The sequence below is a fragment of the Pelodiscus sinensis genome, chromosome 1, assembly GCF_052426305.1.
Source record: "Pelodiscus sinensis isolate ZL-2025 chromosome 1, ASM5242630v1, whole genome shotgun sequence".
NCBI lineage: Eukaryota > Metazoa > Chordata > Testudines > Trionychidae > Pelodiscus > Pelodiscus sinensis.
The window spans coordinates 232321706-232344233 of NC_143052.1; positions in this window are offsets into that span (position 1 = coordinate 232321706).

The following is a 22528-nucleotide window of genomic DNA, read 5'->3' on the forward strand; positions in this document are numbered from 1 at the left end:
TTCCGTTATTTCAAAATTAATTCGAAATAGCAGAGAACTTATTTTAAAATTGGTAAATCTCATTCCATGAGGAATAGTGCCAATTTCAAAATTGCTATTTCGAAATAAGCATTGTGTAGATGCTCATTTCAAAATAGGGAACCTCCAGCCCTTCCCAGGGTGCCCTGTTGGCCGCCCTGGCCACAAGGTAACTTCTGACCTGTTGTCTTGCCGGAATTGGTTCCAACCCCTTAAACACGATTCAACATCCACTCAGTATGGACATGCTATTTCGAAATAGAAAAACTCTATTTTGAAATGCATTTTGTGTGTAGATGCGTTATTTCAAAATAAGCTATTTCGAATTAACTATTTTGAAATTAGATATTTTAAAATAACTCTGTAGTGTACCCTAGGAAACTATTATAATTTACTATTTATATATAATACATATATATTATGGAAGGGCTTTCTGGTTGTTTAGGATTCAGATGTTAGTACTATAGAATGTACTTTTTGTATCATTCTAATAAATAAACTCTTGGAATTCTTGCATTCTTTCTTTTGTACAAACACTCTTTCTATGCTTTGAAATGTCCTTAGCCTCTGTGTGCCAGAATCTGGAGATGGATCACTTGATAATTACCTGTTCCGTTCATTCCCTCCAGGGCATCTGGCATTAGCCATGCTGGAACTCAGGATACAGGGCTAGATGGACCTCTAGTCTGACCCTGCATGACTGTTCTTATGTCCTTCTATTCTAACAGGATTAACTGAACTTCATTTAATCATAAACAAAAGATATATATACAGTTCCATACTAACTGTGTGATTTAGAACAAGAGCCAAAAATATCTTGCACCAACATCCTATGGTGTAAAATTCACAGCACTAAAAATAGATACAAATAATTTTGTAACCTGAAAGATATTCTGTTTCTTCCCTCCCCTTTCCCCTTAAAACAGACCTTACAACTCTAGTAGCAATCCAAGTAAATTATTGTCCTGTGTAATCTAAAAATTAGAAGGAAAATTAATTTCATCATCTCTCTCTCCTCAAAGCTATCTGTGGATGAGCCATTTATGAAACTAAAGCTATTAACTGGATGATGAAGGAATCCTGCCAAGAACAGACATGACTGCTCCTGTGGGACCACCAAATACTATTAATACTTTTTTCAGTAAATTAATCCCTCTTCTTTGATGTAGAATACTGATGGAAAACTGTTTGCCTTACACTGAGAGCAGAACTCGAGCTAGCTTTATAGTCCTTAGTGAAAGAGATGGTGCCAGGCTAGGATTGCTTTAGGAGCTCACTGCTATGAGAATTTTTGACAAAGGCAATTCTTTTTTGTGGATAGATTAATAGGTGCAGGTTCCTTACCATAAAAATGCCTTATAACACAGGTTCTCCAAAAGTCTGTCATATCACAAACACACAGTTCCAATCTGAACAGCTAGAAGCAGCCATCATCTGTCTTATTTATAGACCTTCCTTACCAAAAATAACACAATCCACACTGCCTCCAAAACCATTGTCAGCAGCTGTTGCAATATCATTCTTTCCTGAAAAGAAAATGTAGGTAGAGGATTTTAAAGGCACAGAGGGTGGTTAGGTATCCAACTCCCATTGAAAGTCATGCCACAGCCTCGGGTGGAGCTGCATGAATGGCAGTGTAATGGAGAGAAATTTGAAGAAAAATGCTGATGTATACACAGTAATTTAGATCCTGTAGATGCTGCCAACATCCACTCACTGCTGGGTGAGTGAAAGGCACCCAACTTGAAATAACTTCATTCTTCTGGTTCGGAGGAAGGATTAGAATTCACATCTCCTACCTTCCAAGTGAGAGCCTTAGTCACAAGGCAACAGTCATTCTCTCTTGGGCCCTGTGAAGATTTATGTATTTACAACAAGTAGAGCCATCTCAGCATGAGAGATTGGGTGAATTGGCCTGGTCTTTAGAACACTCACCTGATATGGGAGCAAAGTGAGTTTAAGTTGCTGTTCCAGAGTGGGGATTCAGACCTGGGTCTCCCGCATGCCAGGAAGTGCCCTAGCCACTATTTTGAAATAAGCTGATTCCTCTTCACAAGCAGGAGCTGTTATTTGGAAATAACAAGCCCATTAGTTCAAAATAACAAGTTTAGTAGTAAACAACGAGAAGTCCTGTGGCACCTTATAGACAAAGTGGGTCATTGCCCACAAAAGCTTATGCTCCAATAAATCCGTTAGTCTATAAGGTGCCACAGGGCTTCTTGTTGTTTATGCAGATTCAGACTTATACGGCTACCCCTCTGAAGCTTAATAGGGTATGTCTACACTGCCACCCTAGTTCGAACTAGGGTGGCTAATGTAGGCATTTGAACTTGCAAATGAAGCCCAGGATTTAAATATCCCGGGCTTCATTTGTATGTTCCCGGGCGGGCGTCATTTTTAAATACCCGTAGTTCGAACTACCTGCCCACGGCTACATGCGGCATGGACTAGGTAGTTCGAATTAAAGCTCCTAATTCAAACTACCATTTTTCCTCCTGCAAGGAGATTTAATGGTAGTTCGAACTAGGAGCTTTAATTCGAACTACCTAGACCGTGCCGCGTGTAGCCATGGGCAGGTAGTTCGAACTACGGGGCATTTAAAAATGGTGGCACCTGGGAACATGCAAATGAAGCCCGGGATATTTAAATCCTGGGCTTCATTTGCAAGTTTGAATGCCTACATTAGCCACCCTTGTTCGAACTAGGGTGGCAATGTAGACATACCGGTAGTGTGGATGCTTGCCTTATTTCGAAATAAGGGGCGTTATTTCAAAATAACTTCCCAGTGTAGACATGTCCAAAGTGGGCACCTCATACTTATTTCCTGAGGTTCCTTGTACTCACTCATGCATCATGAAGTGCCATTCTGAGGAGTTACTCTTTATTTTATCTTTGGGGTTTGGACAAAGCAAGCCAGGCTTTGCTCTAACTATGGGCTGAAAAAAAAACAGGGAAAGAATTTCTCGTCCACTGGCTCCTGTTTGACCTTCAAAAAGGCAGGACTGTTGAAGACCCTATTTGTGGTATTAGACAGCAATCCAACCTTCCTCCTCCATCTGTAGAACACTTATGTGACATTAGCTGTTATTTGCCCTCCCTGCACGGAGCGTAATATCACAGACTTCTTTCTGCAGTTGAAATAATTCAGGAACATTGTTTTCTGATGATACGGGATGATGGAAATGCTGCTAAAAGGCATCTCATAGGCCAAAAAGAGACACTGAAAAAGCTACTAGGAATTAAATCTACTTGCTGAGACATTCTATGAATTTTGCACAATGCCTAACTCCCTTCGAGGATGGAGTGTGTATGGCTGCTACTAAAATGTAAACAGTTCAGTTTTATTTAGGCTTATCCAAACAATACTGCAATTGAATTATTCCATTTCACTTTTTCCAGACACTAAAATGCCACATGGTATGATGGATACAGCACCTAGCTTGGATTTAGAAGACTGGTTAAGCCACTGACCTACTGTGTGATCTAAAATCACTTAAGCAACTTAGGAGTATTATTATTATCATTATTATTTATTATTTTATTATTATGTTATGATTATTTTATTAAGACACAGGCATTTAGAGGCCAATAATCATTAGGACTTAGGCATCTAAATACTTTTTAAAATCTGTCTTCTAAGTATATAAGTCCGTTGAATGTGTGACTTAAGCTCCTAAGTCACTTAAACACTTTTGAAATTACCCTTTGCGTCTCGGTTTTCCTTCCCATCCATATCTATTTAGATAATAATAGTGCCTGCTCCCAAAGAATTACACACAATAGGACTTGAATCTCAGATAGGACCTTTAGCAGGGAATACTGTAATATAAATATTAATGACTAGCAGAAATACCTGGCTTCACCCAGGGAAAATATAGTAAAAGGTGTGATGAATGAACTACATCTATAACATGAACATAGCATATTGTATTGGAAATACTTTTCTCTTATATATTACTTTAAGAAAATAACATAGCTAGTGATGTGCTTATAAAACAACAAACCCATAGGGTCTCTTTTCTCAATCCCCACAAATCAGGAAGGCCCATCTTCCCTTAAAGACTCTATGCAAACCAATGCCTGCAGCCTCCTTGCCAGAAGCCCTGAGAAATGGAGGGGATGTCTCCTGGGCTCCACAACAGCAGCAAATCACTGCTCCCCAAGTAGCCACTCCCCGAGTGTCTTCAGTGCACGCTCCATGGGGCAACCTGCATGGACTTCCTAGCGGCAGCTGGACCCGTTGCATTGATCAGACAAGGTGAAACATCTTCAGACCAGGTGCAATGAGTGATATCTAGATGATCAGAGCATGCAGCACCTAAACGTACCTGTTCTAATGAGAATAGGCTGTTCTGAGTGTATCGTGTCCTCCTCAGGCTCCACGGTGCTCTAAACCTTGTCCTCCTACCCACCTCCTCTTTGTACTGTGAGATGAATCCTTCGAAGTGCACAATGCACTTACTGATAACACACACAGCCCTGCCAGGAGAACGCATGCAGCCCAAAGGAGGGCAAGTGGTGGGAGGGCTCCTTTGGGTGTGGGGGGAGGGAAGCAACTTTAATTTCCAGAAGGGGTTCAGTTGGAGCCCTGCTGTGGGATGATGTTGAGAGGCTGTAACAGCTGGAGGCTTCTCCCAGCCACAATTAGCAAGGCTAGACCCCAGCCAGCATCAGCCACATGTGGGTCTGTCCTGAAGACCTGCTTGTGCCGTAGTATAGGGGAGGTTGCTGATTCTCTGCCCCACTGCAGCCTCTTCCCCATGGGCTTTTCCTTGATGGTGCTGCAGGTGCCACATGCTTTATCCTCTAGGATCTCGTAGTTGCAGTTTATGTGACAGGCTTAACAGAGGAGTCCAGCAAACGCCTATGATCAGGTGCTACTAAAAGGTAATTATCAGTGGGCCCAATTGGGGCTTGGGGGAACTGATTTAAAGACATAAACAAACCAGTGATTGAAGTTAGAAAATCAGTAGTAGCCGTTCCAAATTTGGTGTTTCTAGCTCTTACTCTTTCAGAGATCTTCCATTTTGGAGATCTTTTGGAATTTTCAGTGGGATCAATTGGAGCTCTGGGGAAACTGAGGGACCGATTTTGAGATATAACCAATCCAGTTATTTAAGTTAGGAAATCAGTACTATCCATGCAAAATTTGGTGTTTCTAGATCTTGCCGTTTCAAAGACCTTTCAGAATTATCAGTGGAGCCCAATTGGGGCTCTGGGAGAACCGGGGGAAGTGAGTTTGAGATATAACCAATCCAATTATTTAAATTAGGCAATCAGTAGTATCCATGCAAAATTTGGTTTTTCTGGCTCTCACTGTTTTGGAGATCTTTTGGGACAAATACACACACACACACACACACACACGCACACACACATACAAACAAACAAACACACAGACAAACAAACAAACAAACTTTCAGAAATATTTATAAGAAGACTAGAAGATTTACCCAGCATTGCTCCTGTCCTTAACTCAAATAAGTTTTGTTTTTCTTCATTTAAGGCATTGCTCTGGGGTGAGGCTGGGGATGACAGGTTCAGTATTCAGGCTGCTCTGGTGAGAGAGGACAACCACAGCTCTCTATCACTGCAACAGCTTGGAGCCAGGTGAGAAGCACCTGGCCATGGCTCCTGTAGCTGCAGTGGGCACAACCAGGAGAGGAATGAATGTCCCCAAGCTGGGGGACAGACAAATGTATAGATGAACAGACACACAAACAGAAAAAATATGAAACATACAATAGATAGCTGTCCTTTTCTCCACCCCTGGCACCTGTTGGCTAATGGGATTAAAACAGTCCTGGTCCCCATTTCTGGTCCCTCGCAGCCACCTTGTGACCATTGTACAATATAACTCTTCCTCCTAGTAGACCCCTCCCTTTCCATTTTATGAGAAACAGTCAAATTCCAGGCACAACCAAACCCTGACCTTGCTTTAATTTAGAAGTGGAAGCTGTATACCAAATTGTTGGCCCTAGCTTTTACTGTTTATGAGGAATTCTTGAACAAATGGATTCACAGATGGACAGACAGATAGACAGAAAGGCATTTGTAAAATATATAATAAAATGATGCCCTATGTTTGAAAATATCAGATCCCGTTTAATCAATTTTTCCACTTGTAGAAACAGGAAAATATAAAAAGGTAGTAAAACTAGGCTGTTTATTATGGGTAATACTTATTTCAGATGTAACCACCTTGACTTGGTTAGCAAATAGATTCTGACCCAATACCGGCTTTCTTCTAATGAATTTGAATATGTGGTCACATTTTTAACTTATTGGTTATTCACAGACTTATTTGCTTCAGCTACTTACTGCTCAAAACATTCTCTGCTTGATCTCCCAAGCACATGGTGTTGCTTCTGCTCCCTGACTGGAGGACTGAACCACTCAAACAAAAGAAATGTTATAGGAAAGAACACTCAGGCATGAATCTGTGCAATGAATAAACACTTATGCTAGCATGATGATTTTACCTTGCAGCTATCTGAACACTCACAGCAAATGAATGGCCACATATTATTGACCTAAAGTCTGCACCTGTTGCCATGAAAATACTTGAAAATTAGTTTTGTTAGAGCAGCTTTATAAAAAATACCATTTTCTATGTTCTCAATGACTTGCTTCTTTAGAAATAAGGCAGTACAATGTCTCCTCTACATCAAGGCTGATTATTCTGATTTTGTACCAGTGTGGAACTGCTGATTTTAGAAGGCAGCTCTTCACTCTGTCATTCCACTGACAAATTTTTTTAATAACAGAACTTTTCTGGAGTCCATATTTCTCTCTCTTTCTCACTCTCTCCACTGCTGCCCAACAGCCCTTGGGACTACTATAGGGCTATGACCTGTCTGCTGGTGCTGGCAACTGATCCACCAACATTTCTAGTTACATCTTGACTTCTGATCCTCTGCTTTTTGCTAGCGGAAGTGTTGAGAGTTCTTATTTTGGATGAGGGTCTCAGTACAAATTGTGAAAATCAAAACATGGAACATACACAGTTGTGACATTAAAGCATTCCAGTACACAGAGCCACATTACAAGGTTGTGACTCTAAAGTAAAGGATCATTCTGATTCCTACATGATACAAAGTGCCAATATTTTGGGGGAAAGAAGCAGTATACGAAAGCGCTGCAAACAATTTTCATTTGAATTTTGGGATTTAACATGCAAAGCAGACTTAATTTTGAACTTCTTATAGTTTAAAAATAATTGTACTCATGGAAATCATCACATTCAGTGGCAAAATTTCATATTCAGACCCCGTTTCCTACTGCCCTTTTCCTTACTACAGCCTGGTGTTGTGCACACAGCTGGCCTGCACTAAGATATCCTGTGACTTCAACCGTCCCTTATCACATGTTTGTCTCCCTCAACCCTCGCCCCCCACTTCATCTTGTCTTTCAGTTTGTATGCTCTTTGTGGCAGGGACTCTTCCTTTGTTATATATTTGTGCAGTGTAGTACAGTGGGTCCCAACCAGATCAAGGCTGAAAATAAGTAATAAACCCCTTTACCTTGATTTCACAATCTTTTTTGAGGTATGGACATGGCAGACATTGTTCTAGATTAGTGACATGCAAAAGTGCCTCCCCACAATCAGAATCCTGTGCACTTTTCAATCTGATCCTACTAAAACCCACACAACATATTTTTCTGCAAATATTAATTACCTGGCTATCATCTGCATGGAGACATCTCTAAATTAAAAAGCAGTCTTGAGGCAAAACTTGGCAGAGAAACATATGTGCATTCTATATCCTCTGATACTGTTCTCTGAAGTTTTCTTAATGGCAGGAATAGGTTAGTTGGGTTAAAATAAGTGCAAATTACAGCACTTTCACATTCTCTTTGGACATGGAAAGTTCAGCTAGCTGAAGGTACAGGTTTAGTATTGCATTCCAGCCAGAGACCATATTGCACATCTGGTTATATTTTTAATACAGTCTCAGCTTCGTTGTGCCGTGTTCCCAGAGTGTTGCAGGGTAGAATGGTCTGATGTGAAAAAGGAACCTCGGCAAAATGCATCCTCCATTTAAATATAAACTAGAACCTTTAATAGGCTGTGAGCCTGGTACAGGCCTCCTGGGATGAAGGAATATCATCCACAACCTCACCTTTACAAAGCTTAATGTATCAGGCATCCAGGTCTGTCTGGTGAGTGTAGCAGACATAGTGCTGTGATAGTCTTCCTGTGTTAGCTCCTGTAAAAGCCACATTTCTCAGCAGTGCCAGTTAGTCTCATATACATTGAGCATCACTTTTCACTCTCTCTAATCCCATCTATTTGACTTTGTAGGCGTGTAAGTTGTTAATGCACTGCAGTTGTAGGAGAGCAGGAGAGTTTAGCACCACTAGCATTCTCCATCAATATTGGTCATAAATACTTTATTAAAATTCCTGCTTTTTCTACATGCATTTGTCAACCAGAAACTGGCAGCAATACAAATGGAGATTATTGAAATTTGGTTCCCTAAAGCAGCCATTAAATCACTTAATTTTTTTCCACTAGACAAACGCTGCTCGTGTAAGTTTTTAATTGCCTAGATTGTCAGTTTTTGACATCTTAATCTCTCCTGATGAGCTTGGCATCTTAAAAGAGCAGAGCCTGCATACTGAATTGTACCTCACAAACAGCAACAGTGGGCTGCAGCTGGAATCCAGTTTACATGAATGCTACATGTCTACCATATTTCCTGGCCCTGATTCCATCCACCCCATTTTTATAAAGCTGTAATTACATTTATTTCACTGGGGCTGTTTTTTGGTTATATCTGTTGATTCGAGAATCAGAATTTGTCCGTTCTTAAAGAATTCCTAAAACAGGAGATCAATTTTCAACCAATCAAAATATGCCTTTGAGCCAAATATTAGTGGGCTAAATCCTGCACTGGTATAAATAAGCACCACTGAAGTTAGTTTATGGCAGGGGTAGGCAATAATTTCTGGTGGAGGGCCACTCCAAGAAATTGGTCAAGGGCCGCACTTTTCTGTGAAGGATTTGCAGGGTCTAGGATGGAGATTGGGCACAGAAGGGCACATGGGGTAAGAGACTGGGGGCAGGAGATGGTGTGAGGTCTGAGAGGAAGTTTGGGTATAAGAAGGGGTTGTGACCTGGGTCAGGGGATAGGGGTGTAGGGTCAGGGAGGTGGTATGGGTGCAGGAGATTATTCTGGCCCGGGAGAAGGGCACTAGGAGAAGGTACAGACTATAGAGGGTGTGGGTGGTGACTTGAGGCAGGCGTATGGGGTGCAGAGTCTGGGAGAATGTTTGGGTGCAGGAGAGGATTCTGGCCTGGGGGAGTGGTGTACAGAGTCTGGGAGGGAATCGTGACATGGAGCAGGGCATGCAGAGGGTTTGGATGGTGACCTGGGGGAGGGAGTTGGGATGCGGGAGGGGCTGGGGTGGCAGAGGCAGGCTTTGACTGGGAGGCACTTACCTAAGCCTGCAGCACCCCCAAGGCAGGCTGGGCTCCCTTGCCTGCTGCAGCCCCCAAATCACTTAAAACTGCAGCTGTTCCCGCCATGTGGCTCTCAGCACTGGAGGGGGAAGAGACTTGCACTGCACCCATCCTACAAGCCAATCTCTCAGCTCTTATTGGCTGGTTGTTTCCATCCAATAGGTGCTGAGAGATTGGCTGGGGTCAGTTCCTATTGGCTAGTTGTTTCTAGCCACTAGGAGCTGAGGGTTGGGCTGTGAGCAGGGAGATCACACAAAGCTTCTTCCCTCCCCACAGAGCAGAGAGACGTGGGGACTGAGCATTAAACTGTGCAGCTACATGCCTGAGGGTCCCGGTAGGGTGGTCCGTGGGTTGGATCTGGTGGCTTGGCATGCCGGATCCAGCCCCTGGGCCGTATTTGGCCCAGTCCTGGTTTATGCTGACACAATTGACTTTGCTGGTGTTATACTGATGGACACCAGTTCAGGAACAGGTCCATTGTTTTTATGCAGCTTCTATTCCTTAATATTTCATTAAGTATACACTCTTGAGATGTTCTCTACCTTGCACCTCAAATGCATTGTATATTTACTCTTTTTAGAGGAAGAATAATTAAAATCAACTGAATTAATATTTTCCAGAATACTGGATCAAAATAGGCATAATTCTACACTGTGTAGTGACAAGAAGACTATTCCATTGTACAAATGGTTGCAAAACAAACTTCTGAACCCCTAGAAATGGGAATATTATGAAGGTGATGTGCTTACCATATGGGAAGTGATACAAATGGCCTTGTTGCCACCACAGGTTTCATAGAAAAAGCTGGAAAAGCACTTTTGGTGAATTTGAACAGGCTACAATGGTGCCTATAAAAAGAAGGCAGATACAGTAGAGCTTAACACAGTGATCCTCCCATACTGAGAATAATTATCTGACAAAATGGGTGTTCATACCTCCAAAAAGGTGGTGCAATAAAAGTAAAGAGGTTTATTACTTATTTGCAGAAATGTCTAAAGGCCTTGACCAGGTTAGGGCCCACTGCACAAATATATAGCAAGGGAAGAGTCCCTGCCACAAAGAGCATACAAATTAGACATTGAATGTGTGGGTGTAAGACTTGGTCACCAAACATATGTTAGTGGTGAATATGAATTGGTTACATACAGCCTCTGTGTCACCCCTCCCCCCCTTTTATACATATAAAAGCGCTATAAAATTCAGAACTGCATTCAGGCCAGAAGTTCATTGTGGATAATATGTTTCTAAGAAAGGAAATGGGAACTCTTCTTAGCATATAACACTTGGATCCACTATTGCAAACAAAATAGCATCTAAGCATTTTCCAAAATTCCTATACGGAGGCGACTAAGAACATAAGAATGGCCATACTGTGTCAGACCAAAGGTCCATCCAGCTCAGTATCCTGTCTGCCGACAGTGGCCAATGCCAGGTGCCCCAGAGGGAGTGAACTTAACAGGTAATGATCAAGCCTTCTCTCTCCTGCCATCCATCTCCACCCTCTGACAAATGGAGGTTAGGGTATGTCTACACTACAAAGTTAATTCGAACTAACAGACGTTAGTTCTAATTAACTTTGATAGGAGCTACACACGCGAACCGCTAGTTCGAACTTAATTCGAACTAGCAGAGCACTTAATTCAAACTAGGTAAACCTCATTCTATGAGGACTAACGCCTAGTTCGAATTAAGTAGTTCGAATTAAGGGCCGTGTAGCCACTTAATTCGAACTAGTGGGAGGCTAGTCCTCCCCAGCTTTCCCTGGTGGCCACTCTGGGCACCACGAGGGAAACTCTTCTGCCCCCCTCCTGGCCCCGGAGCCCTTAAAGGGGCACGGGCTGGCTACGGTGCCTGTGCCAGGTGCAAGCCTGCCAGCACCCAGCCAACAGACCCTGCACCTGGCACAGCTCGAGCCAGCTACCCGCTGCCACCCAGCCCTCCGCCTCTTCCCGGGACCAGGCTGGCGGCTCCCAGGAGCATGCCCGGGGCCGCAAGAGGCGGGCGCCCACCTGGTCTAGTACAGACATCGTGGACCTCATCCACAACCTCCGCACTAGGCACAGGAAAGTGGCCGTCTAGGACAGAATAGCTGCCAGCCTGGCCACCCAGGAGCAGGTGTGCATGAAAATCAAGGTGGTCCAGTGAGACCCCCGACCCTGAGCCCTGAGCTTAGAATGGCCGTACTGGGTCAGACCAAAGGTCCATCTAACCCAGTAGCCTGTCTGCTGACAGTGGCCAACACTAGGGACCCTGGAGGGGATGGACCAAAACAATGACCAAGCCATTTGTCTCGTGCCATCCATCTCCAGCCTTCCACAAACAGAGGCCAGGGACACCATTTCCACCCCCTGGCTAATACCACTCCATGGACCCAACCTCCATGACTTTCTCTCACTTCTCTTTAAACTCTGTTCTAGTTCTAGCCTTCACAGCCTCCTGCAGCAAGGAGTTCCACAGGTTGACTATTTGCTTTGTGAAGAACTTTCTGTTGTTAGTTTGAAGCCTGCTACCCATTCATTTCATTTGGTGTCCTTTAATCCTTATATTATGGGAACTAATAAAGAACTTTTCTTTATGCACCCTCTCCACACCACTCATGCTTTTATAGACCTACATCATATCCCCCCTCAGTCTCCTCTTTTCTAAGCTGAAAAGTCCCAGTCTCTTTAGCCTCTCTTCATATGGGACCTGTTCCAAATCCCTGATTATTTTAGTTGCCCTCCCCTCTCCTGCCTTCTTTTCCCAGTCTCCCCGAGTTTTGTTCAATAAAGAGAGTTTCTATTTTTGAACGCACGTGTCCTTTATTTTGTACATCAGGAAGGGGGGCTAAGGAGGCGTAAGTGGAAGGAGGTGAGGCAGGAATGGGGTACGAGCCCCCGATGGGGAGGACTGGGCTGGCTCTGTGGGCTCCTCGGGGTGGAAGCTCTCCTGAAGCCCCCCGATTGATCCCCCCTCCGGATGGCAGCCTGCGGCAAGTGCAGCTAGGCTGATGGCCGAGTGTTGTGATGTGCCGAGTGTGGGCACTCAGGGCACTCCAAGCCAGGACTGCTTTGCAAGCGGGGAACCCCTGAGAACTGTCTGTCCGGGGTGGGAATCGGGTCCCTTTAAGCACAGCCCTCGGCTAGCCTGAGACAGCAGCTCCACACTCTAAGTCCTAATCTGATGCCCTGCCGGCACTGCTTCCAGCCAGCCTTAACCTTGGTTCAGGGTCCACTCAATGTGGACATGCTAGTTCGAATTAGCAAAACGCTAATTCGAACTAGTTTTTAAGTCTGGATGCGCTAATTCGAATTAGCTTAGGTCGAATTAACTAATTCGAACTAAGTTAGTTCGAATTAGCGCTGTAGTGTAGACATACCCTTAGGGTGTAACTAATGCCAGTGATCAACCAGATTCATTACTGATAGTCTATCAATGGCAGTCTTTTACCCACAAAAGCTGAGGCCTTTTAGTGGGGCGGCGCAATACATAAGCTGGCACTCTTCATGCTGAGCTGTTTGGGTGCATAGTTAGATTCAGTTGCCAGGGCAGTCAGACTGGACCCTTTGACTTTTGCATTCTCTCTACAATAAATTACAAGTGCAAGACAAAACTGAAGAAAAAATATACAAAACATCTTGACTCAGCTGCTGATGATTCAAGCTGATGTAAAACAACAAGGGAGGGTTTCTCCTTTATCTTGCTCCTGCCATGGTATAAAGCTGCATCTCCATTAAGGGGCCAGAAATACTCCATGAATAGACCAGGGAGAATTTCTCCAGCACAGGCATTGGATCGTGTTGCCATAAGTGGCATCACTGTAGACCCCTTCACAAGCTTGTGGGACAGGGGTTTTACTGGAGACAGGGACATGAGTGGAAAGAGACAGGACCGGGGCCATGCGAGGGGGTCGGAGGAGTGATAGCACATACTGCCATAGGGATTCTGGGCTGCTCTCAGGTGTACCAGTGGCAGCGCTGCAGTCACCTGAGAAGCACAAGGATGCAGCATTGTCTTAAAGCCACTTTTGCCTTCTTTCCCTCTTCCTTACTCTTGTGCCTCCAGTCTCACTCTGCACGTATAATGTTTTTTAACTCCCTTTGTTTTCTGTTTATACTGATTTTTACAAAAAAAACCCTGGATTTTACAAAAAGTGTTATTCAGTTTGTTCTGATTGTCATCCTACTTAAAATACATACACCATAATGTGCCCCTGTATAAAACTATGGTACGCCCACATCTTGAATACTGTGTACAGATGTGGTCTCCTCACCTCAAAAAAGATATTTTGGCCTTGGAAAGGGTTCAGAAAAGGGCAACTAAAATGATTAGGGGTTTCGAATGGGTCCCATATGAGGAGAGGTTAAAGCGACTGGGACTTTTCAGTTTAGAAAAGAGGAGACTGAGGGGGGATATGATAGAGGTCTATAAAATCATGAGTGGTGTGGAGAGGGCTGATAAAGAAAAGTTATTTATTAGTTCCCTAAATAGAAGAACTAGAGGACACCAAATGAAATTAATGGGTAGCAGGTTTAAAACTAATAAAAGAAAGTTCTTCTTCACACAGCATGTAGTCAACCTGTGGAACTCCTTGCCAGAGGAGGCTGTGAAGGCTAGGACTATAACAGAGTTTAAAGAGAAGCTAGATAATTTCATGGAGGTTAGGTCCATAAAAGGCTATTAGCCAGGGGATAAAATGGTGTCCTTGGCCTCTGTTTGTCAGAGGCTGGAGAGGGATGGCAGGAGACAAATTGCTTGATCATTGTCTTCGGTCCACCCTCTCTGGGGCACCTGGGGCTGGCCACTGTCAGCAGACAGGATACTGGGTTAGAAGGACCTTTGGTCTGACCCAGTACTGCCATTCTTATGTTCTTATGTTCTTCTGCTTAATTAGCAAAGTACAATACAATGCATGAGTTGTATGAGTTACAATAATACGTTTGTCTTGGTATATATGCAAAGCTGCCTGTTGAGGTAAGGCTGTGTATGAGTCTATCTGGAAAATACACACAATAAACAAACAAGCATGCTCTATAGTGCATGTGCATTTGAATGTACAGATGAAAGTCACACTCTCCACGCAGATGTAGGTTTAAAGATTTGGCACACTACAGTGGGAAGAAGATGAAAATCTGTATCAGAATATGTTTCAGGACATAAGTTAGTATTTGAAAGTTAAAAAAAACAGGAGAAAATGAAGTTGAGTGTATGCACTGCAAATAGTGTGGCCCAGTTATGAAACGCTAATCAAGTCTACAACAGTAAACTGCTTATTCAAATGAAAAGTTTTATTCAAGACCTATTGCAATAGTGGCATTGTGTTTTGAGTTATCTTTTAGTTCTGCAGCAAAACCACATTGATGAACAGAATTCAAGCATTAATCTACTGATTACTTTATCCTCTGTCTTTCCTTACACCAAAATAAACCCCGATATTTACCCAGAAAATATATGAATAGGTTTTTGCATTTATTTTCACTTGTTTTTGTTGTTGTGGTAATAAACACTGAAAAATTCTTGGGAAAATAAATAAAATAAAAACTGAAAATTAAGGGCCCTAAATATTTATTATAGCGCTAACGTGCTTGATTTCCTTTCTCCCGCCTCCTGCATATTTTAAAAATTTGACCTAATTTATTATTACATTAAATTTCTTTTGAACTGCTCATGAACTGGAGAAAATAAGAAACCAAATTAATGGAATGTTAAATTGTGACTTTAACAGGAAGAATTCAACATGGCTAGAAATGACAACATGGTATCAGACTCTCAGCCAGTCAGCTACCAAAGAACCTATCTCTAGAAGAATGAAGAAGAAAGATACAAGGGACATACTGTGACGGACCGGGCCATGTCTGGGCACAACTGAGGGCGTCCGCTCAGGGCGAATTGCTCAACTTTGGGGCTCCTTACAGTCCCCAGACTGGTGACCTCTCCAAACAGGCCACAAACCAGTCCCACAGAGTGCTTCAGCTGCCTGCCTGAAGCCTCACGAGCAAAACCCCTCCGACACCCCAGCAATATTCATGCCCCAGATGGTCCCGGGCCTATACACAGGTGGGGAGAGGGGGGTCCTAGCACCCAATCCCACCTACCCCGAACAAGTTCTGTCCGGTCCCAAGAAACCAGCCACAGATTCCTGGTCAATTTACCCTCTGGATCTTACCCACAAATCACGCTGGGCCAATCCTTTAGAATCTATATCTAAAGGTTTATTATCACAAGCAAGAAAAGTATGAGAGTAAGATTGTTAAAGAATAGTATGTTACATGCATCGAATTTCCCAGTCTTCGATGCAGGCTCTAGCAGAGATGTTACAGCTGCTGGTTTAAAAGTTCTTGTTGCACATCCTAGCATCAGGATGGGTTCACAGGTCTTCCGGGCTTTTCGATCCCTGCAATGCTGCCTCTGGGATGAAGTGCTGAGCTGAGAACCAAATGGCATCGACCACATGGCCTCTTTATACCTCCTTCCTGGCCTCTTCTAGTATGTAGCAGGTCACCTGGACAGAGGCCAATCTCTGTGTTCCCTGCTGGCTGCTCTCAGATGACAGCCCCCATTCTTTAGGTGTGTCCTTGGCCCATTGAGAGCCATTGTCCCACAGGGCCTCGGTAATTAGCATGTCCACAGGCCCGGCCCTTTACCACATGCAGGGAAATCCTCAGTGTCCATACAAGTACATGCTAATAATTGCACACACAGACATTATACAAACACATGAACAGCGTACATAGGATTATCAGATAATAAGCTTCTATTCAATACCTCACATGGCCCCCTTCTGTACCATTTTTGGGGCCAACACCCCCACCTATGGGTGCTTCAGTGATCTGGCTGCTCCCCTCAAGATCCAGCAACGTGACACATACTTGTTAGTCTGGAGAAAATGCCTTAAAGAGCTCAATCTGTTTAGCATATAAAAAAAGATTGACAAGTGACTTGATTACGTATAAGTGCATAGATTGGGAGAAAATGACAGGTATTAAGAGCTCTTTAATCTTGCAGAGAAAGGCATAGCAAGTACCAAGGGCTGGAAGCTGAAGCCAGACAAATTCAAATTATAAATAAGGCATAATATTTATGTTGATTAACCACTGGAACACACTACCAATGGAAGTGGTGGATTCTCCATCTCCTTCTTAGTTTGAATTCATCAAGATTCATAGATTGTTAGTCTTAGACTATGAATTTTGGCATTTTCAAATGGAGATTGTGTGCCCTTTTGGAAGTTATCCTTTAGTCTCATACAAGTTCTTGGGCTCTCTAAAGGGATAACTGGATGAAATATATTGAGGTGCGATATGCAGAAAGTCAGACTAGGTAATCTCATCTATTGGTCCCATCTGGCCTTAAATGCTATGCATCATCACTCTTTACCCACGGTGGTAGAGTAAAGTCATGAACATTTAAATGCTGAAGGCTGACAAATATAACTTCAGTTTCATCTAGAAACTTCTGTGGAAAATAAAAACGAGGTAATTTTTATAAGTAAAAAACTCACAAAAGTAAAAACTTGCACAACGTATCTGCACAATTGTAGAGAAAAAGAGGCAAGAAAAATTGCATGTATGATATGTGTAAGAAATCTGGAAAATGTCTATAATATTTACTATCATGTATGAGACTGTAAAAGGGAGACAAGATGGATAAAACCATGGTATAAATAAAAACATTTCCTCAGACACTGTAGTCATGTTTTTAGCTATGAAGAGGGTCCCTCAGCCTCAGCTCTGGCAATGAGGAAGTTTGCTGTACGCTAAGAAGAGAAAGACACTGAGCTCTTAAAAAATTCCAGCAGCAGAGAAGGAAAGGGGGTTGGGGGCGGGAATATCAGCAAGCCAAGAGGCTGACACCCAGAGACTAAGGCAGGGGTGGGCAAATACTGGCCTATGAGCCAGATCCGATCTGCCAGAGTTAACTGCTGACAGGCTCCCACACTGCCATCGTTTCCTGCACCTCCACAGATATCACAGCTCCCATTGTCCACAGATCACCATTCCCAGACAATGGGATCTGCAATCACCTGTATCTGCAGAGGTGCAGGTAAATATAGTGTCAGCAGCCCACCGGGGCAGCCATTTTGTTGCCCACCCACGGACTAAGGGCTAGTCTATGCTAGCAAAACCCACTTGGACCTGCTAAGTAACACAGTTGGCAACAAGGTTGGGTGTAATCCAGAAACTCAGAGAGTGGCTGAATCATAGGATCCCACACAAAGGAGAAGTGGGCCTGCCACTTGAAAGGATGTGCTCAGGGGGCCTGCCCAGAGACTGTGACAGAGGATAGATCATGGCTCACAGCAGGCTCAGAAGTAAAAATTTGCTCTTGACTTTGACTCTTCATGGGGTATTATGCAAGTGAATATTAAGAAGACAAAGATTATTTAGAAAGATTAATATATTCATTGTAATGACTGAACAAGCTATAATTTAAGGAACAAAAAAGGCTCCGGATTTTGTGTGACTTTTTAAAATATCATTGAAATGAAAAGTTAAAGAAGCTGGGATTGTTCTGCACTTTAATACAAAATTATCATTCTTTTTTTGGGGAAAAGAGCCCTCTGTGGTTGTCAGCTAACATCATCAGGTGCCACTCAGAGCCTGTCAGATAACAATATGTGAACTTCTTGTTATTCACATGATCTCATTGCTTGTAAGACTCTGCCAGGTCCATTACTCGCCCTGCAAATGATTTGGGTTAGGATGGGGTGGGAGTTGCTAACATGGAAATACTGCATTTTGGGGAAGTGGATTAATGTCCATTTAAATGCAAAAATGAATGTTGGCAATGACTTCAACAGCACTAACAGTCCTTTAGTACATAACCAAAACTAGTACTAGGGATCATTCCAGCCAGCTTTCTGCATTTACAGACGTCTCTATGCACTGAAGAATTCTGTTTTTCATAAAAATAGGGAGCTGCCAGCACTGGGGAAGAGCAGAATTTGTCACATGAGGCAGAACGTGTCCACAGTCCTCAAGCTGGGTTTTCAGCAGATAGCAGAAACCAATACGTTTGTCAGGAAAAGCAACATGCTGAGGAAATATTTCAGAGGGATAGTCTTTTTAACGTCTCACTCCATGTAGCTGCTATCAATACTGCATTTTGCTTACTACAGGGGAACAAAGATGTAGCAGCCCACTCCTTGCAACATTATACATTTTGTCTTTAGTTCATTGCCCGACAGCTATCGACATCTTTATCTCTAGCTTGTAATGACTGCTCAGACTACGAACAGCTCTCTGATTTCACTGCATATGCAGTTCATATGCTGTTTTTTAATGTGCTATTCAGAAACGTAGGAATTCTGCCCAACAAAATGAAGCCAAGAGTTCTCAGTGTGTGTTCCATATCCAGTTTGTATCACACTAGCTATGGATATCTTACAAAATGTTCTGTCTGTTTAACAACATCAGAAACGTCACATACTTTAAACAAACATCTTGGTAGTATAAAAGTTTTCTTAGTTTTGCCTTTTGATTTCAGGGCTAAACCCAGACACTTTCCTCACTCACATTTGTTTCAGAAGATGTCTTTCATGAATAATGTCTTTGGGATCAAGTCCTTCATCTTTACAGCAATTTCCCTTTTGTTTCCTTCACGATGTGAGATTCTTCTGGGGAATTTGAAATAAACAAATCATTCGCTGCATTTGCAGTGCCCAAATAAATCCCATCGCAACTTGTATGACCAATTCAACTTTTCACATTGAACTTTTATGTACAAACAAGGGTCAAGATTTTCACAACAGGGATCTTCTGGATCCTCAGGACTTCTGAAAATGAGGCCTCAGATATAAATGGATTTAGAAGTCTAATTGTAGGCACCTGCTTTTGAAAATCTTGGTTCCAAGTTACCTCTGTTCCTCTGCTTTTGAGAATCTTGGTTCTAGTTACCTCTGCACTAGAAGACTTGCCCAGTGTTGCCTGGGTCCACTCTGGCTGGGAGTGCGTAAGCTTCCTACTGGCACTCGGGCATAGTGGGGGAGGGGTGGGCTGTGCAGGGTGTCCAGGCGTGGCTATGCTGGGTGGCCCTGCAGTGCTGGTGAGCAGCTGCCGGTGGATCCTGGGCAGGGGTGGGGAGCACTGTGCTGTGCTGCACTGCCCTGGTGGTGCTCCAGGAGGGAGCAGAGCGATGGGTCTGGCAGGACTTTCCCCCCATCAGTCTGGTGCTAGGTCCAAGGGGAGGAGTTTTGTGTAATGGGACCACTTACTTGGGCCAGTGACAGGCAAGATACCAAGCTCCATCCCCAGCTGGCCAATCCCTTGATGGTGCAGCTGCCCCCAATGGTCACTCTGCAGCATAGCAGTCCCCTGCACTCACTGCCCCCAGTGGTTACTGTGAGTATTATTTCCCTCCACTCTTTGCACCATCCCTTTTCTTGTTATGGAAAACAATCAAATTCCAGACACATCCCATTTTCCTGGCACTACCGAACCCAGACTTTGCTGTAAATTAGGATTCGAGGAAACTGCATACCAAATTTGGTGGTTCTAGCTCTTATCCCTTAAGAGGAGTTCTTGAACAAACAGTTTCATGGACAGACACTTTCACAGACAAACAAATCTCTAAAATAGAGAGAGAGATTTATTTGCTTATTTAATGGAAATACTTTTTAGCAACCTCTCATTTCCAAAAGTCTTAGGAATGCAAATGAATGAGGATCGGGTGCATTGGTTACATAATATATATGACTCAGCTATTAAATCTAGCCTTAAAACAGCAGAGGGTATGAGGGTATATTCCTTTGAGGAGGCAAACTTAGTTTAAAAATCAAGTTGTATTGCTGCAGTTTGTGGAACAGAATAGGTTCTGTTCCATTTCAGACAAAATTTCTGGCAACTAATCTAAAAAAGGATAGGAAATTGGACTATTTCTCAGGAAATAAACTATAGCCTTCTCCTTTTCTTAGTCATATGCATGTTTTAGGATTCTTTAGCACCAACAAGCATACAATATTTTTACAAATGTCAATCTGTCAAATGTGCATTGCCAGTCAGGATGACCACGGTTGATGGTGCTGAAACAGGCACTGTGTAGCGAAGTTCCCAGATCTGTCTCAGTCCTACCAAACCACAGATCTCTGAGACAGCTCCATGGGAGGCATCAGGGAGTGTACCTGTTGGCACACTGATGGAGGGGTTTTGCCCATCTTGGTAACAGGGCTGAAGAACAGGCACTGCTGCTTTTGAATAAAATGAGTGATAGAAGAAAGGCCAGATTTTTGCAAGAGATTGACATTTGCAAAAGGGCAAGCCACTTTATGCTCAGACTTTGGTCCTGACAGCTAATGTGGACTACTTCTAGCAGCTCTATGTCTCCCTGTAACAGGGTCCCAGTTTCTGACACATATAACAAAACAGGTAGCATGCAGGTTTGATATCACCTAAACTTTGTCTCACAGCAAAGACATGTTTGCTTTCATGAGCAAGACACGGACTATAAGCTAGAGTCAGAGAGAATTGTTTATTTAACATCTGGTATGTTGCAAGAATTAGATCTCTGCTTGCAGCCAAGACAGATTAACTCATTGATGCTCTCCATAGTATTTGACTCCACCTGCTCTGGGGGTTCTGATGGCCCAACACATAGGTTATGGTCCTTGGTTTTCTGCCATGAGGCATTCAACCTAACACCATAGGCAGCATCTTAAAGACTTTGGAGAGCAGGAATGAAATTTTCTGACTTCTCAAAAGCAAGGCAACATCTTCATCATAATCTTGGTCAATAAACCATTTTCTTGATTAACTTTGTTTCATATAATGTTCTGCTATCCAGCTGATAGTTTGACAGAATAGCAGAAATATCAGTCTGACCATAATCCTTTCACTGTTTCTTTGTATGAATGCTCATATTCATTAAGCATGCATCTATACAGCACCCTAAACTTGAAATAAGATACGCAATTTGCGCTATGCAAATTGCATATCTTATTTCGATTCTATTTTGAAATAGCTTATTTTGAAATTTGGCACAACACCAAATTTCAAAATAACATGTTATTGTGAGACATCCCTTAACTTTCGTGGAACGAGGGTTACAGGGATACCGAAAGAGTACACTCATTATTTCGAAAAATATTTTGAAATAATGGCAGTTTATTAAGATGTGGGGTAGTTATTTTGGGATACCTAAAGTATCCTGAAATTGCTGTGCAGTGTAGATGTACACTTATTGACCAGATCACTAGCACTGCGATTCTTTCAAAAACTATGCATAGACTTAACTCTAAAGCATAGAGACTTGGTTGCAAAGAATCATAACTTGAGTTATATAATATAGTTGTCATGATTTGTCAATGCAGCAAGTGAAAATCTCAAAGGTTTATATCAGGCTTTGAAATTGCAAATTAAATCTTTCTATAGAAGTCTATTTTTCTTTTGACTGACAATTTAGTCATCATACAGCTATTGGGAATCTTTCCCCAGTGGGAATTTGACTAAATGAGAATAGGTCCTGAAACCCTTGTGAAAACTTCCTTTGAAAAATGCCAGTTTATAGAAAAGCCAGAACAACACTCCAAGATTGTGTTATTGGTTTTGATGTAACACACACAACTTTCGTTGTAATATTTTGCAAGACCTGTGGAGCAGAAAGTCTGTAAAGTGGTCAGTGACACACGGTCCTGACTCAAACCTCTACACACTTTGGTAATATCAATAATGAATATTAACAGAGCATTCCAAGCTTTTAAATAGATTCTCTCCATGGTGGCAATTTTTTTCATTATGTATTTTCAGTGGCATCACTCCATAATGGTGCTTGAGCAAAGTGTTAGGGATATGTTCATGGTATCATATTATTTACTAGTTTCATATTTATCAGAGTTATTTTCTTAAATATTCTTTAAATCACAATAGAAAGATATTCCTTGGTTGTGATAGCTACATTTAAATATGGGGTCCATGACATCATGGGATGGTCTAGATGGTCCTGGGTCCTGCCATGAGGTCAGAGGACTGGACTCGATGACCTCTTGAAGTCCCTTCCAGTTGTAGTGTTCTATGATTCTATGACAAAGGAACTATGAGGAAGAGAGAATAAAGCTGTCTGTTTGTTGGATAT